General features: G+C 47.5%; 1 protein-coding gene across 1 annotated transcript in view; it reads left to right on the forward strand.

The window, feature by feature from the left end:
- Positions 1-15,972, forward strand: part of LOC144480123 (glutamate receptor ionotropic, delta-1-like) — a 791,184-nt gene that overhangs the window by 402,562 nt on the left and 372,650 nt on the right. The window lies entirely within an intron of this gene.

Below are 15,972 nucleotides of genomic sequence, written 5' to 3' on the forward strand. Positions count from 1 at the left end.
CTGCTCCCATTAGGCCCTTCCCCCGAGTCCCCACCCCCCCCACAGGCCGCATGCCCTTGACACGGCCCTGTGCCCAATGTGCGGTGCCAAGGTGCCCCCTGGGCCTTGACACTTTGCCCCTTGGGCAGTGACGGGGGCACAGGCTGGGCATTGGCAGGGTGCCAATGCTCAGGGGGCACCAGCCTCCCGCCGCCCCAGCCTCGGGGGGGGCCCCGATTGCCCCCCTTCACTCCAGCGGTGTCAGGTCGCTAATTCCCCGAACGTGGGGAGCAAGTCTGAACCCCGCTAGAGTGAAATGCTCCTGGCGGGATGGGAGATGCTATCGAACCCGGAGAATTCAATCCCGGCCCTGGTAATCACATCTAAAGTATATGGTAATGTGCATTAGCATAATATATCCACCTCCCGCCAATTTCCAGCGCGGTAGTGCTGGGAGATGCGAGCAGGATGGGAGAATCACCCCCCCTCCTTGTGTTTTGTTTATGTTAAATTGCAATATGAATAATATAGTTTTGACTCACATACTGTGGTTCACACAATATTCATCTGAACTTTGTGAATGTTTTGATCAAACTGTAACACAAATTTTCAAAATCATTCATTCATTTCCTGTGATTCAGTTACACAAGGAATAATCCAGAATCTGAAACTCCCCCTGTTTGAGTCTGACACAAACTTTCTTTCTCCCGAGTTTCGGAGTATATGATTGCTCTGAATAAGAGGGCAGTAGTGGAAGGGGTGAAGAGTACCTCGTATCCTGATTAATGTTGATATTAATGGAAGATGTTCAGACCTCCCCTAGGATGTCGCAGGCTTGTAGTCACCAATCCTTCACCCAACACACCCTTGTGCCCTCTCTGAAAATCTTATTTCAACATCTCTGTCAGGAATGCTGCTCCCAATGCCTAGGGCCAGTGAGGCTAGGAACAATTGATAGTACAATTGAACGCTTGGCTAAAGGACTGGTCCAGGAGGGAGGGATTCATATTCCTGGCTCACTGGGAAGTTTTCAAGAGAGGATGGCACCTGTACAAGAAGGACAGGTCACAACTAAATTGGAAGGGCACGAATATCCTGGCTGGGAGTTTTGCTCGTGCAGTTTGGGTGGGTTTAAACTAATATGGCAGGGGGGTGGGGATCAAAAATTATGTCTACAAGTGTAGAGGCTGGGGATGAGCTTGGGGCTGGGACAAGGCTGGCAAAGAAGAAGAGCACTCTGGGGGAGGATGACCTCACTGGGCCTGGAGGTCTGGAGTGCATCTACTTCAATGCAAGGAGCGTAGCAGGTAAGACAGACGAACTTAGGGCCTTAATGCTTATGAGGAATTTGGATGTGGTTGCGGTGACAGAGACTTGGTTGAAAGAGGGACAGGACTGGCAACTGAATATTCCGGGGTACAAGTGTTTTAGGTGAGACAGAGGAGGGGCCAAAAGAGGTGGGGGAGTAGCAGTATTAGTTAGAGAGCATATTACAGTGGTGCAGAGGGAGGACAATTCAGAGGGATCGTGTAATGAGTCACTGTGGGTGGAGCTCAGAAACAGGAAGGGCGCAGTCACTATGTTGGGGGTATACTACAGGCCCCCCAACAGCCCAAGGGAAGTGGAAGAACAGATATGTCAGGAGATAATGGATTGGTGCAGGAAAAATAGGGTTGTTGTAGTGGGAGACTTCAATTTCCCTGGTATAGACTGGAAATCGCGTAGGGCTGGGAATCTGAATGGGGAGGAATTTGTAAAATGCATACAGGAAGGTTCTTTGGAACAATATGTAGAGAGCCCGACTAGAGAGGGGGCTATACTGGACCTAGTACTGGGGAATGAGCCCGGTCAGGTCTTCAAAGTTTCGGTAGGGGAACATGTGGCAAATAGTGACCACAATTCTGTTAGTTTTAGGATAGTGATGGAAAAGGATGAGTGGTGTCCCAAGGATAAGGTGTTGGACTGGGGGAAGGCTAACTTTAGTGGGATTAGGCAGAAATTGGCAGCTGTTGATTGGGAGAGGCTGTTTGAGGGTAAATCCACATCTGGCATGTGGGAGTCTTTTAAGGAACAGTTGATAAGGCTGCAGGACAGGCATGTGCCTGTAAAAAAGGATAGGAAGGGTAGGATTCGAGAACCGTGGATAACCAGGGAAATTGAGGGATTGGTCAAAAAGAAAAGAGAGGCGTACGTTAGGTCCAGGCAGCTAAAAACGGAGGGAGCTCTGGAGGAATACAAAGAAAGTAGGAAAGAACTCAAACGAGGAATTAGAAGGGCAAAAAGGGGTCATGAAATGCCCTTGGCAGACAGGATTAAGGAGAATCCCCAAGCATTTTATTCATACGTTAGGAACAAAAGGGATGTCAGGGAAAAAATCGGACCTCTCGGGGACAAAAGTGGGGAATTATGCTTGGAGCCCAAAGAAGTAGGGGAAATCCTAAATGAATGTAGGGTTTGGATGGAGAGGAGTTTGTTAGGTGTGTCCAGGAGAGTTTCCTGACACAGTATGTGGATAAGCCTACTAGAGGAGAGGCTGTACTTGATCTGGTGCTGGCTAATGAACCTGGACAGGTGGAGGATCTCTCGGTGGGTGAGCATCTTGGGGATAGCGATCATAATTCTATCTCCTTCACGATAGCATTGGAAAGAGATAGGATCAGGCAGGCTAGGAAAGTGTTTCTCTGGAGTAAAGGGAAATACAGTGTCATCAGGGAGGAAATTAGACGGGTAAATTGGAAGGAGGCATTCTTGGGGAAAAGTACCGAAGGAAAGTGGAGGATTTTCAAGGAATGTTTGTCTGGAGCTCTGCATGACAACGTTCCGATGAGACAGGGGGGTGTTGGTAGGGTACGGGAACCGTGGTGCACGAAGGTTGTGATGAACCTGGTGAATAAGAAAAGAGAGGCGTACAGAAGGTTCAGAGAGCTAGGAGGTGTTAAAGATTTAGAGGAGTATACGGGATGTAGGAAGGAGCTTAAGAAGGAAATTAGGAGAGCGAGAAGGGGTCATGAGAAGGCCTTAGCGGGTAAGATTAAGGAGAACCCCAAGGCTTTCTACAAATATGTCAAGAGTAAAAGGATGAGATGTGAAGGCATAGGACCCTTAAAAGGTGAAGGGGGAAAAGTTTGTGCGGAACCGTTAGAAATGGCGGAGCTGCTTAATGAATACTTTACCTCAGTATTCACGGTGGAAAGGGATCTGGGTGGTTGTACTGCTGGTTTGCGGTGGACAGAAAGGATCGAGCATGTGGACATAAAGAAAGAGGATGTGTTGGAACTATTGAATGGCATCAAGGTTGGTAAGTCGCCGGGACCGGATGGGATGTACCCCAGGTTACTGTGGGAGGCGAGGGAGGAGATTGCGGAGCCTTTGGCGATGATCTTTGCATCGTCGATGGAGACGGGAGAGGTTCCGGAGGATTGGAGGATTGCAGATGTGGTCCCTATATTCAAGAAAGGGAACAGGGACAGCCCGGGAAATTACCGACCGGTGAGTCTAACCTCAGTGGTTGGTAAGTTGATGGAGAGGATCCTGAGAGACAGGATTTATGATCATCTAGAGAAGTTTAGTATGATCAAAAGTAGTCAGCACGGCTTTGTCAAGGGCAGGTCGTGCCTTACGAGCCTAGTTGAGTTCTTTGAAAATGTGACCAAACACATTGACGAAGGAAGAGCGGTGGATGTGGTCTATATGGACTTCAGCAAGGCGTTCGATAAGGTCCCCCATGCAAGACTTCTTGAGAAAGTGAGAGGGCATGGGATCCAAGGGGCTGTTGCCTTGTGGATCCAGAACTGGCTTGCCTGCAGAAGGCAGAGAGTGGCTGTGGAGGGGTCTTTCTCTGCATGGCGGTCAGTGACCAGTGGAGTGCCCCAGGGATCTGTTCTGGGACCCTTGCTGTTTGTCATTTTCATAAATGACCTGGATGAGGAAGTGGAGGGATGGGTTGGTAAGTTTGCTGACGACACCAAGGTAGGTGGTGTTGTGGATAGTTTGGAGGGATGTCAGAAGTTGCAGCGAGACATAGATAGAATGCAAGACTGGGCGGAGAAGTGGCAGATGGACTTCAACCCGGATAAGTGTGTGGTGATCCATTTTGGCAGATCCAATGGGATGAAGCAGCAATATAATATGAAGGGTACCATTCTTAGCAGTGTAGAGGATCAGAAGGACCTTGGGGTCCGGGTCCATAGGACTCTTAAATCAGCCTCGCAGGTGGAGGATGCGGTCAAGAAGGCGTACGGCGTACTGGCCTTCATTAATCGAGGGATTGAGTTTAGGAGTCGGGAGATAATGCTGCAGCTTTATAGGACCCTGGTTAGACCCCACTTGGAGTACTGCGCGCAGTTCTGGTCACCTCATTACAGGAAAGATGTTGAAGCCATTGAAAGGGTGCAGAGGAGATTTACAAGGATGTTGCCTGGATTGGGGGGCATGCCTTATGAGGATAGGTTGAGGGAGCTTGGTCTCTTCTCCCTGGAGAGACGAAGGATGAGAGGTGACCTGATAGAGGTTTACAAGATGTTGAGAGGTCTGGATAGGGTAGACTCTCAGAGGCTATTTCCAAGGGCTGAAATGGTTGCTACGAGAGGACACAGGTTTAAGGTGCTGGGGGGTAGGTACAGAGGAGATGTCAGGGGTAAGTTTTTCACTCAGAGGGTGGTGGGTGAGTGGAATCGGCTGACGTCGGTGGTGGTGGAGGCAAACTCGTTGGGGTCTTTTAAGAGACTTCTGGATGAGTACATGGGATTTAATGGGATTGAGGGCTATAGATAGGCCTAGAGGTGGGGATGTGATCGGCGCAACCTGTGGGCCGAAGGGCCTGTTTGTGCTGTGGCTTTCTATGTTCTATGTTCTAATACTTTGCGTCGGTATTCACAAAGGAGAGGGATGTGTTGACTGGGAGTGTCTCGGAGGGGAGTGTTGACCCGTTAGAGAAAATCTCCATTACAAAGGAGGAAGTGTTAGTTTTTTTAGGGAATATAAAGACTGACAAATCACCAGGGCCTGATGGAATCTATCCAAGGCTGCTCAGGGAGACGAGAGATGAAATCGCTGGGCCTCTGACGCAAATCTTTGTCTCGTCACTGGACACAGGTGAGGTCCCGGAGGATTGGAGGATAGCTAATGTGGTCCCGTTATTTAAGAAGGGTAGGAAGGATAACCCGGGAAATTATAGGCCAGTGAGCTTGACGTCCGTGGTATGGAAGTTGTTGGAGAGGATTCTTAGAGATAGGACGTATGCACATTTAGAAAGGAATAAACTCATTAACGATAGTCAGCATGGTTTTGTGAGAGGGAGGTCATGCCTGACTAACCTGGTGGAGTTTTTTGAAGAAGTGACTAGAATGGTTGACGAGGGAAGGGCCGTGGATGTCGTCTATATGGACTTTAGTAAAGCGTTTGACAAAGTCTCTCATGGTAGGTTGGTGCAAAAGACTGGATCTCATGGGATAAAGGGGGAGGTAGCTAGATGGGTGGAGAACTGGCTTGGTCACAGAAGACAGAGGGTGGTAGTGGAAGGGTCTTTTTCCGGCTGGATGCCTGTGACTAGTGGTGTTCCGCAGGGCTCTGTATTGGGACCTCTGCTGTTTGTGATTTATAAAAACGATCTGGAAGAAGGTGTAACTGGGGTGATCAGTAAGTTTGCGGACGACACGAAAATGGTTGGACTTGCAGATAGTGAGGAACATTGTCAGAGGCTACAGAAGGATACAGATAGGCTGGAAATTTGGGCAAAGAAATGGCAGATGAAGTTCAATCCAGATAAATGCGAAGTGATGCATTTTGGTAGAACTAACGTAGGGGGGAGCTATACGATAAATGGCAGAACCATAAAGGGTGTAGATACGCAGAGGGCCCTGGGTGTGCAAGTCCACAGATCCTTGAAGGTGACATCACAGGTGGAGAAGGTAGTGAATAAGGCATATGGCATGCTTGCCTTTATAGGACGGGGCATAGAGTATAAAAGTTGGGGTCTGATGTTGCAGTTGTATAGAACGTTGGTTCGGCCGCATTTGAAATACTGCGTCCAGTTCTGGTCGCCACACTACCAGAAGGACGTGGAGGCTTTAGAGAGAGTGCAGAGGAGGTTTACCAGGATGTTGCCTGGTATGGAAGGGCTTAGTTATGAGGAGAGATTGGGTAAACTGGAGTTGTTCTCACTGGAAAGACGGAGGATGAGGGGTGACCTAATAGAGGTGTCTAAAATTATGAAAGGCATAGATAGGGTGAACGGTGGGAAGCTTTTTCCCAGATTGGTGGTGACGTTCACGAGGAGTCATCGGTTAAAGGTGAGAGGGGGGAGGTTTAACACAGATATCAGAAGGATGTATTTTACACAGAGGGTGGTGGGGGCCTGGAATGCACTGCCGGGCAAGGTGGTGGAGGCGGACACACTGGGAATGTTTAAGAATTATCTAGATAGCCACATGAACGGAGTGGGAATGGAGGGATACAAAAGAATGATCTAGTTTGGACCAGGGAGTGGCACGGGCTTGGAGGGCCGAAGGTCCTGTTCCTGTGCTGTATTGTTCTTTGTTCTTTGAATGCTATACCAGACTGTTGAACTGGACAGTAAGAAATCTGAAAGGTTGTACAGTAAATAAATGCAGCACTTGAATCGTCTGAAGCAATATGGACAGAGGGTGCACAACATAATGAGGGGAAAGATGTCTGGTACATTTCATGATTGATACTCAGCAGAGAACTTTGTGCCGTCGAGTCATGTCAGAAAGAAGAGCAGAGTGTGCCGTCTTCCTGTTAGAGGAGATACACATTTTACAACCAATTACTTTTTGATCTGTACTCCTGTTGTTTCTGTGCTCAACGCATGAAGCCCTAAAGTTTAAGGTTGGGGATGGATGCAGTGGAGACGGGATGTTCGTGATCCCTGTGTTGGATGAAATAACCTTTCAACCACCATCCTTGTATCCATTCCAGTTCAAACCTCAACTGTTCATTGGATAGCTGGACAACACTGAAGTCTCCATTTACCATTGGAATGTTCTTCACACTTCCTGTTCTGACACTTTCACATCTCTAATCCTCAGGAATCTGGGGATTTACTGTGCCCTTGATTCTGTCCAATTAAATTCTGTCCAATTAAAATGAAGTATCAGAAGAATTGTCGGAGAGCGTTGGCCCAGACTGATGCTGCTGTGCCTGAATTCATTGTGAAGGGTTATCAGCAGCCAGAGATTGTGACAGCTGTGCGAGTTAGATTAAAGAGCTCCAGATGAGGGGATTTCCTCATAAAGCATGCAGGGAAGTTTTTAGGGATCAAACAGTGAACTCAGGCCATGTTTGAATAACTGCCAGAACTGACAACTCTGTGCTGGGTTGAGTGGATAAACACAGTAAGAAATCTCACAACACCAGGTTAAAGTCCAACGGGTTTATTTGGTAGCAAAAGCCACTAGCTTTCGGAGCGCTGCTCCTTCGTCAGGTAAGTGGGAGTTCTGTTCACAAACAGGGCATATAAAGACACAAACTCAGTTTACAAAGTAATGGAATGCGAATTTTTACAGGGAATCAAATCTTAAAGGTACAGAGAATGTGAGTGGAGAGAGGGTTAAGCACAGGTTAAAGAGATGTGTATTGTCTCCAGCCAGGACAGTTAGTGAGATTTTGCAAACCCAGGCACGTCGTGGGGATTACAGATTATGTGACATGAACCCAAGATCCCGGTTGAGGCCATCCTCGTGTGTGTGGAACTTGGCTATCAGTTTCTGCTCTGCGACTCTGCGTTATCGTGTGTCGTGAAGGCCGTCTTGGAGAACGCTTACCCAAAGATCAGAGGCCGAATGCCCATGACCGCTGAAGTGTTCCCCAACAGGAAGAGAACAGTCTTGCCTGGTGATTGTCGAGCGGTGTTCATTCATCTGTTGTCATAGCGTCTGCATGGTCTCCCCAATGTACCATGCCTCGGGACATCCTTTCCTGCAGTGTATCAGGTAGACAACATTGGCCGAGTTGCAAGAGTATGTACCGTGTACCTGGTGGATGGTGTTCTCACGCGAGATAATGGCATCCGTGTTGATGATCCGGCACGTCTTGCAGAGGTTGCTGTGGCAGGGTTGTGTGGTGTCGTGGTCACTGTTCTCCTGAAGGCTGGGTAGTTTGCTGCGGACAATGGTCTGTTTGAGGTTGTGCGGCTGTTTGAAGGCAAGAAGTGGGGGTGTGGGGATGGCCTTGGCGAGATGTTCGTCTTCATCAATGACATGTTGAAAGTTCTGGAGAATATGTCATAGCTTCTCTGCTCATCGTCACAATGGATGCCTCGGCACTCTACACCAGCATCCCCCACGACGATGGCATTGCTGCAACTGCCTCAGTACTCAACGCCGACAACTGCCAGTCTCCAGATGCAATTTTACAACTCATCCACTTCATCCTGGACCACAATGTCTTCACCTTCAACAACCAGTTCTTCATCCAGACACACGGAACAGCCATGGGGACCAAATTCGCACCTCAATATGACAACATCTTCATGCACAGGTTCGAACAAGACCTCTTCACCGCACAGGACATTCAAACGATGCTATACACCAGATACATCAATGACATTTTCTTCCTTTGGACTCATGGTGAACAATCACTGAAACAACTATATGATGACATCAACAAGTTCCATCCCACCATCAGACTCACCATGGACTACTCTCCGGAATTGGTTGCATTCTTGGACACACGCATCTCCATCAAGGAGGGTCACCTCAGCACCTCACTGTACCGCAAGCCCACGGATAACCTCACGATGCTCCACTTCTCCAGCTTCCACCCTAAACACGTTAAAGAAGCCATCCCGTACGGACAAGCCCTCCGTATACACAGGATCTGCTCGGATGAGGAGGATCGCAACAGACACCTCCAGACATTGAAAGATGCCCTCATAAGAACAGGATATGGCGCTCGACTCATCGATCGACAGTTCCGACGCGCCACAGCGAAAAACCGCACCGACCTCCTCAGAAGACAAACGTGGGACACTGCGGACAAAATTGGTATCGATGAGCCTTTTATTCTGATTTTGTTTCGGTATGCTGGACAATGTGGTTGTAAAGTACTGCAGGAATAATTTGGGACGGGCTGTCAGAGACAATTATCTCCCTTCGTCGTCCAGTACTTCCCCGGGGCGGAGAAGCTACGACATCTTCTCCGGAGCCTTCAGCATGTCATTGATGAAGACGAACATCTCGCCAAGGCCATCCCCACACTCCCACTTCTTGCCTTCAAACAACCGCACAACCTCAAACAGGCCATTGTCCACAGCAAACTACCCAGCCTTCAGGAGAACAGTGACCACAACACCACACAACCCTGCCACAGCAACCTCTGCAAGACGTGCCGGATCATCGGCATGGATGCCATCATCTCATGTGAGAACACCATCCACCAGGTACATGGTACATACTCTTGCAACTCGGTCAACGTTGTCTAACTGATACACTGCAGGAAAGGATGTCCAGAGGCATGGTACATTGGGGAGACCATGCAGACGCTATGACAACGGATGAATGAACACCGCTCGACAATCACCAGGCAAGAGTGTTCTCTTCCTGTTGGGGAACACTTCAGCGGTCATGCGCATTTGGCCTCTGATCTTCGGGTAAGCGTTCTCCAAGGCGGCCTTCACGACACACGACAGCGCAGAGTCGCTGAGCAGAAACTGATAGCCAAGTTCTGCACACATGAGGACAGCCTCAACCGGGATCTTGGGTTCATGTCACACTATCTGTAACCCCCACAAATTGCCTGGGCTTGCAAAATCTTACTAACTGTCCTGACTGGAGACAATGCACATCTCTTTAACCTGTGCTTAACGCTCTCTCCACTCACATTCTCTGTACCTTTAAGACTTGATTACCTGTAAAGACCCGCATTCCAACCATTATTTTGTAAATTGAGTTTGTGTCTTTATATGCCCTGTTTGTGAACAGAACTCCCACTCACCTGACGAAGGAGCAGCGCTCCGAAAGCTCGTGGCTTTTGCTACCAAATAAACCCGTTGGACTTTAACCTGGTGTTGTGAGATTTCTTACTGTGTTTACCCCAGTCCAACGCCGGCATCTCCACATCTTGAGTGGATAATTCAGGTTTTAACAGTTGTGCTGATCACGATAAAAGAGAGTAATGGGGGAAGTCTGGGAGTTCAGTGCACTTTGTGCACTTCTTGTGATTTTCTGAGGTGTTTGTTTTGTTGTAAATATGAAACATTTAAAAGCGGAGAACATGTCTGTGCATCCATATTCATGCAGCTCTCTTTGCAAATATATTATCCTCTAACCAAATCAGCAGGAATGTAACCCTGGAGGGTTTTGCATAATCAGAAATGTTTATTCTTTAAAGTTAAACCATTTTATCTTGATGGGTAACTTCATTGGAGTTATTACTTCACAAGCAATAGTTATTTATCCTTTTGTTAGATATTCTCCAGAAAGCTTCTAAAGTTACTTTAACAATTGCTGTCTAGTTATAGGTGCTAATTGGTCAATAAAATCACTAAATGTTGTGAATAGCAGGTCCTCAATGCATCAGATAGTTTAATTAGAGACAGATTTAAATATCTATAAATAGGCAAATGAGAAGAAATGATTGTACTAAAATTAAAGCAAAGAATCAGTTATTAAAGATGGGATAGGTTTATAAAATTGAACAGTAAATGTGCTATATGCTTGGCTCATCATAATCTTCTTTCTGAATCACAAAGCGTGGATTCAAACCTCCAATGTAGGATTGAATTTTGGATAATATTCAGTGTAATACTGAGAGAGTACTGTATTGCCGGACTCTCCGACCTCGCCTGCAGCTGGGATTCTCCCATCCCGCTGCACTGAATGGAGAGTTGGCTGAGTGCCAGATTCTCTGGCCGGAATTCTCCCATCCCGCCCGCCACTGGAATTCTGAGGTGGGGGGGGGGGGACTATGTAAAGCTCCATTGAAGTCGGGTGGGAATCTCTGGTTTTCAGGCGGACACGGCCAGAGGATCCCACCACCTGTGCTTGCTGGTCGCAACGGCGGGGGGTGGGAATGGCCGGAGAATTGATTCTTTCAGTGAGATGTTTGCCTGAAATTTTAGCTCTGATGTGGCAGTATTCAAAAGCTATGGAGAGCTGCCTGGAATTTTCAACTAACCCCACCAAAATGGTGATTGATTTTGTGCTGTTTGTGAGATCTTAGTGACTGCTCTGTACACGTACAAATGTGTCATTTAAAAAAAATTCATTGCCATCAATGTGCTTTGAGATGCGTTTGAGAGACCCGCTAAGGAGTTACACAAATGTAGGTCTTTCTTTGTAAAGTTGTTGGGAGTGTGACAATGGAGAGACAGGATGATGGCTGGATTGACCAGTGTGCTTTGTCAAGGTGCGTTGGTAAGCTGCAGAAACTTGGGCATGGAGTCAGGAGTGAAATCTAAATGGAGTCTAAGGACTTACCAATAAAAGCGAAGGGAGTTTCATCCCTTCCCTCAGTCCCACACATGATTTTTATTCTAGGGCTAATTCTGAATCAGTTTCAGCAGAGCTTGGGGACAATTTTCTATTCATCTCCCTTTCCTCTCCATTGGGCAATGACAGACAAAAAAAAGGAAGCAAATTTTGGAAAGAACAATTTGCCCTTTCCAAATTCTTGGAACCACGGTGTATTGGAGTTATTACCCAGGCTTGTCCTGATGGCTGCACTTAGCAAAGTCAATGAGCAATTTTCCAAAGAAAGGGAGATTTTGATATTTGGTGTCAAATTGGCAGCACCTCCGGGAGAGGCAGCTGAGGGATTTCACTGGAGCATTCTGGGAGAAGTCAGCTCAGCAACCATCTACTAAGAAGTGGGAAGCGGAAGATCTGGTGCCAAGGAGCGGTACATGTGTGTGTGTGTGTGTGTGTTTAAAGATTATTTATTAGTGTCACAAGCAGGCTTACATTAACACTGCAATAAAATTACTGTGAAAATCCCCTAGTTGCCACACTCCAGTACCTGTTGGGGTACACTGAGGGAGAATTCAGCATGGCCAATGCACCTAACCAGCATGTCTTTCGGACTGTGGGAGGAAACCGGAGCACCTGAAGGAAACCCACGCAGACACGGGGAGAACATGTGGACTCTGCACAGACAGTGACCCAAGCCGGGAATCAAACCTAGGTCCCTGGCACTGTGGGGCAGCAGTGCTAACCACTGTGCCACTGTGCTGGCATGTGTGTGTGTTTGTGTGTACGTGTTTGTGCATGTGTGTGGGTGTGCGTGCATGTGTGTGTGTGTGAGATGGTGTGTGTGTGTGTGCATGTAAAAGCATTTGACAAGGTCCCTCATGGCAGGCAAGTGCAAAAGGTTAAATCACATGGGATCAAGGGTGAACTAGCTAGATGGATTCAAAACTGCTTGGCCATAGATGACAGAGGGTAGCGTGGAAGGGTGCATTTCTGGATGGAGGTTTGTAGCTAGTGGTGTTCTGCAGGGATCAGTGCTGGGACCTCTGCTGTTTGTAATATATAAATGACTCGGAAGAAAACGTAGCTGGTCTGATTAGTACGTTTGCGGATGATACTAAGATTGGTGGAGTTGCGGATAATGATGAAGGTTGTCAGAGAATACAGCAGGATATGTTGCAGCTTTATAGAACTTGAGTTAGGCCGCACTTGGAATATAGTGTTCAATTCTGGTCGCCACACTACCAGAAGGATGTGGAGGCTTTGGAGAGGGTGCAGAAAAGATTTACCAGGATGTTGCCTGGTATGGAGGGCATTAGCTATGAGGAGAGGTTGGAGAAACTTGGTTTGTTCTCACTGGAACGACGGAGGTTGAGGGGTGACCTGATAGAAGTCTACAAGATTATGAGGGGCATGGACAGAGTGGATAGTCAGAAGTTTTTTCCCAGGGTGGAAGAGTCAATTACTAGGGTCATAGGTTTAAGGTGCGAGGGGCAAGGTTTAAAGGAGATGTACGAGGCAGATTTTTTACACAGAGGGTGGTGGGTGTCTGGAACTCGTTGCTGGGGGAGGTAGTGGAAGCAGATACGGTCGTGACTTTTAAGGGGCGTCTGGACAAATACATGAATAGGATGGGAATGGAGGGATATGGCCCCCGGAAAGGCAGGGGTTTTAGTTAAGTCAGGCAGCATGGTCGGTGCAGGCTTGGAGGGCCGAAGGGCCTGTTCCTGTGCTGTAATTTTCTTTGTTCTTTGTTGTTTGTTCTTTGATATAGATAGGCTGGAAAATTGGACGGAGAAATGGCAGATGGAATTTAATCCGGACAAATGCGAGGTGATGCATTTTGGGAGATCCAATTCCGGTGGGAGCTATAAAATAAATGGCAGAACCATCAGGAGCATAGACACACAGAGAGATCTGGGAGTACAGGTCCACAGATCCTTAAAAGTGGCAGCACAGGTGGACAAAGAGCAAAGAAAATTACAGCACAGGAACAGGCCCTTCGGCCCTCCAAGCCTGCACCGACCATGCTGCCCGACTGAACTAAAACCCCCTACTCTTCCGGGAACCATATCCCTCCATTCCCATTCTATTCATGTATTTTTCAAGATACCCCTTAAAAGTCAGTATCATATCTGTTTCCACTACCTCCTCCGGCAGCGAGTTCCAGGCACCCACCAGCCTCTGTGTAAAAAAACTTGCCTCACACATCTCCTTTAAACCTTACCCTTCGCACCTTAAACCTGTGCTCCTTATTAATTGACTCTTCTACCCTGGGAAAAAGCTTCTGTCTATCCACTCTGTCCATGCCCCTCATAATCTTGTAGATTTCTATCAGGTCGTCCCTCAACCTCCGTTGTTCCAATGAGAACAAAGCAAATTTCTCCAACCTCTCCTCATAGCTAATGCCCTCCATACCAGGCAACATCCTGGTAAATATTTTCTGTACCTTCTCCAAAGCCTCCATATCCTTCTGGTAGTGTGGCGACCAGAATTGAACACGATATTCCAAGTGCGGCCTAACTAAGGTTCTATAAAGCTGCAACATGACTTGCCAATTTTTAAACTCAATCCCCCAGCCGATGAAGGCAAGCATGCCGTATGCATTCTTTACTACCTTCTCCACCTGCGTTGCCACTTTCAGTGACCTGTGTACCTGTACACCCAGATCCCTTTGCCTATCAATACTCTTAAGGGTTCTGCCATTTACTGTATATTTCCAATCTTTATTGGACCTTCCACAATGCATTGCCTCACATTTGTCCAGATTAACCTCCATCTGCCATCTCTCTGCCCAAGTCTCCAACCGATCTATATCCTGCTGTATCCTCTGATGGTCCTCATCGCTATCCGCAAATCCACCAACTTTTGTGTTGTCCGAAACTTACTAATCAAATCAGTTACATTTTCCTCCAAATCATTTATGTATATTACAAACAGCAAAGATCCCAGCACTGATCCCTGCGGAATGCCGCTTGCCACACATGGTGAAGAAAGCATATAGCATGCTTGCCTTCATCAGCCGGGGCATCAAGTATAAAAGTTGACGAATTATGTTAAGTTTATATTAAATGTTGGTTAGACTGCATTTGGAACACTGTGTCCAATTCTGGTCGCCACATTGCTGGAAGGACGTGGAGGCTTTGGAGAGAGTGCAGAAAAGGTTTACCAGGGTGTTGCCTGGTCTGGAGGGTATTCGCTATGAGGAGAGATTGAATAAACTGGGATTGTTCTCCCTGGAGAGATAGGGGCTGAGAGGCAACCTGATAAAAGTTTATAAAATTATGAGGGGTATAGATAGGGTGAACAGTTGGAAGCTTTTTCCCAGGGCAGAAATGACAATTACAAGGGGGCACAAGTTCAAGATAAGGGGGGAACGGTTCAGTGGAGATGTGCGGGGGACGTTTTTTACACAGAGGGTGGGGGGGGCCTGGAATGCACTGCCAAGTGAGGTGGTTGAGGCAGATATGTTAGCGACATTTAAGACTTATCTTGATAGGCACATGAACAAACGGGGATTAGAGGGATACAGGCAGTTGGTCTAGATAGGACAACGTGATTGGAGCAGGCTTGGTGGGCTGAAGGGCCTGTTCCTGTGCTGTACTATTCTTTGTTCGTGCGCGCGCACGTATGTGTGTGCATGTGTGTGTGTGTGTGAGAGAGAGTGTGTGTGTGTGAGAGAGAGAGAGAGTGTGTGTGTGATGGTGTGTGTGTGTGACTGAGTGTATGAGTGTGTGTGAGTGTGATTGATTTATGTGTGTGTGTGTATGAGTGCATGTGTGTATATGAGTGTCTGAGTGTGTGTGTGTGTGTCTGTGTGTGTGTGTGTCTGTGAGTGAGTGTGTGAGGTTTTGTGGGGTGTGAATCGGGTGCGCCGCAGTTTGGCCGGCTGACCCAGGAAAGTGTTCCGAGGTAGAATTCCCCAATCCGCTCAGGGCTCCCAAATCCTCCCGGCATGGTGAGAATGTCTCCCATCGTAATGAAAATGCTGAATGAGCAAATCCTTTCTGCCGCTGATACAACGCCAGGATCCTGGCAAGTTGCTCTCAATCTGGAAAACATGCAGCTAACTACATTCCATTCCCTGTGAGTTAATTAAGATTCATCACTGTGCCATCTCATCAGTGCTGGAAACATTCAGTCAATGATCTTTAAAATCCTCCAGAGACCTCGAGCTGCTGGTCGGTGACATTGTGTTTGGAGGAAGATACCCAGCAGCCCATCGTTCAGCTGAGTGGCTGCTCTGTACCGTAATCCCAGGTGGCAACATTGCTTCCATAACTACAAAACCCCTCGTCTAAACACAATCTGTCTCCGTTTGGAAATTCTCAACTGATCCAAAGTCTCAACAGCTTCCTGGGGGCAAAACTTCCAGATGTAAAGACTCAAGAAGCTCGATTGGAAAAGAACATAATTTATTACAGAATGCAAAGTAAAACCATTCCGGTGGTGTACATACACTCATCCCTGCCTGGGACGACACTTCAGCAGGCTCAGTCCTGCTTAGGACAACGTGACGTAGCGTCACCAATGTAGGGTCCTTTTGGGTTCATGCCGAGATTTGCTT

This window comes from Mustelus asterias, chromosome 28 (assembly GCF_964213995.1).
Source record: "Mustelus asterias chromosome 28, sMusAst1.hap1.1, whole genome shotgun sequence".
NCBI lineage: Eukaryota > Metazoa > Chordata > Chondrichthyes > Carcharhiniformes > Triakidae > Mustelus > Mustelus asterias.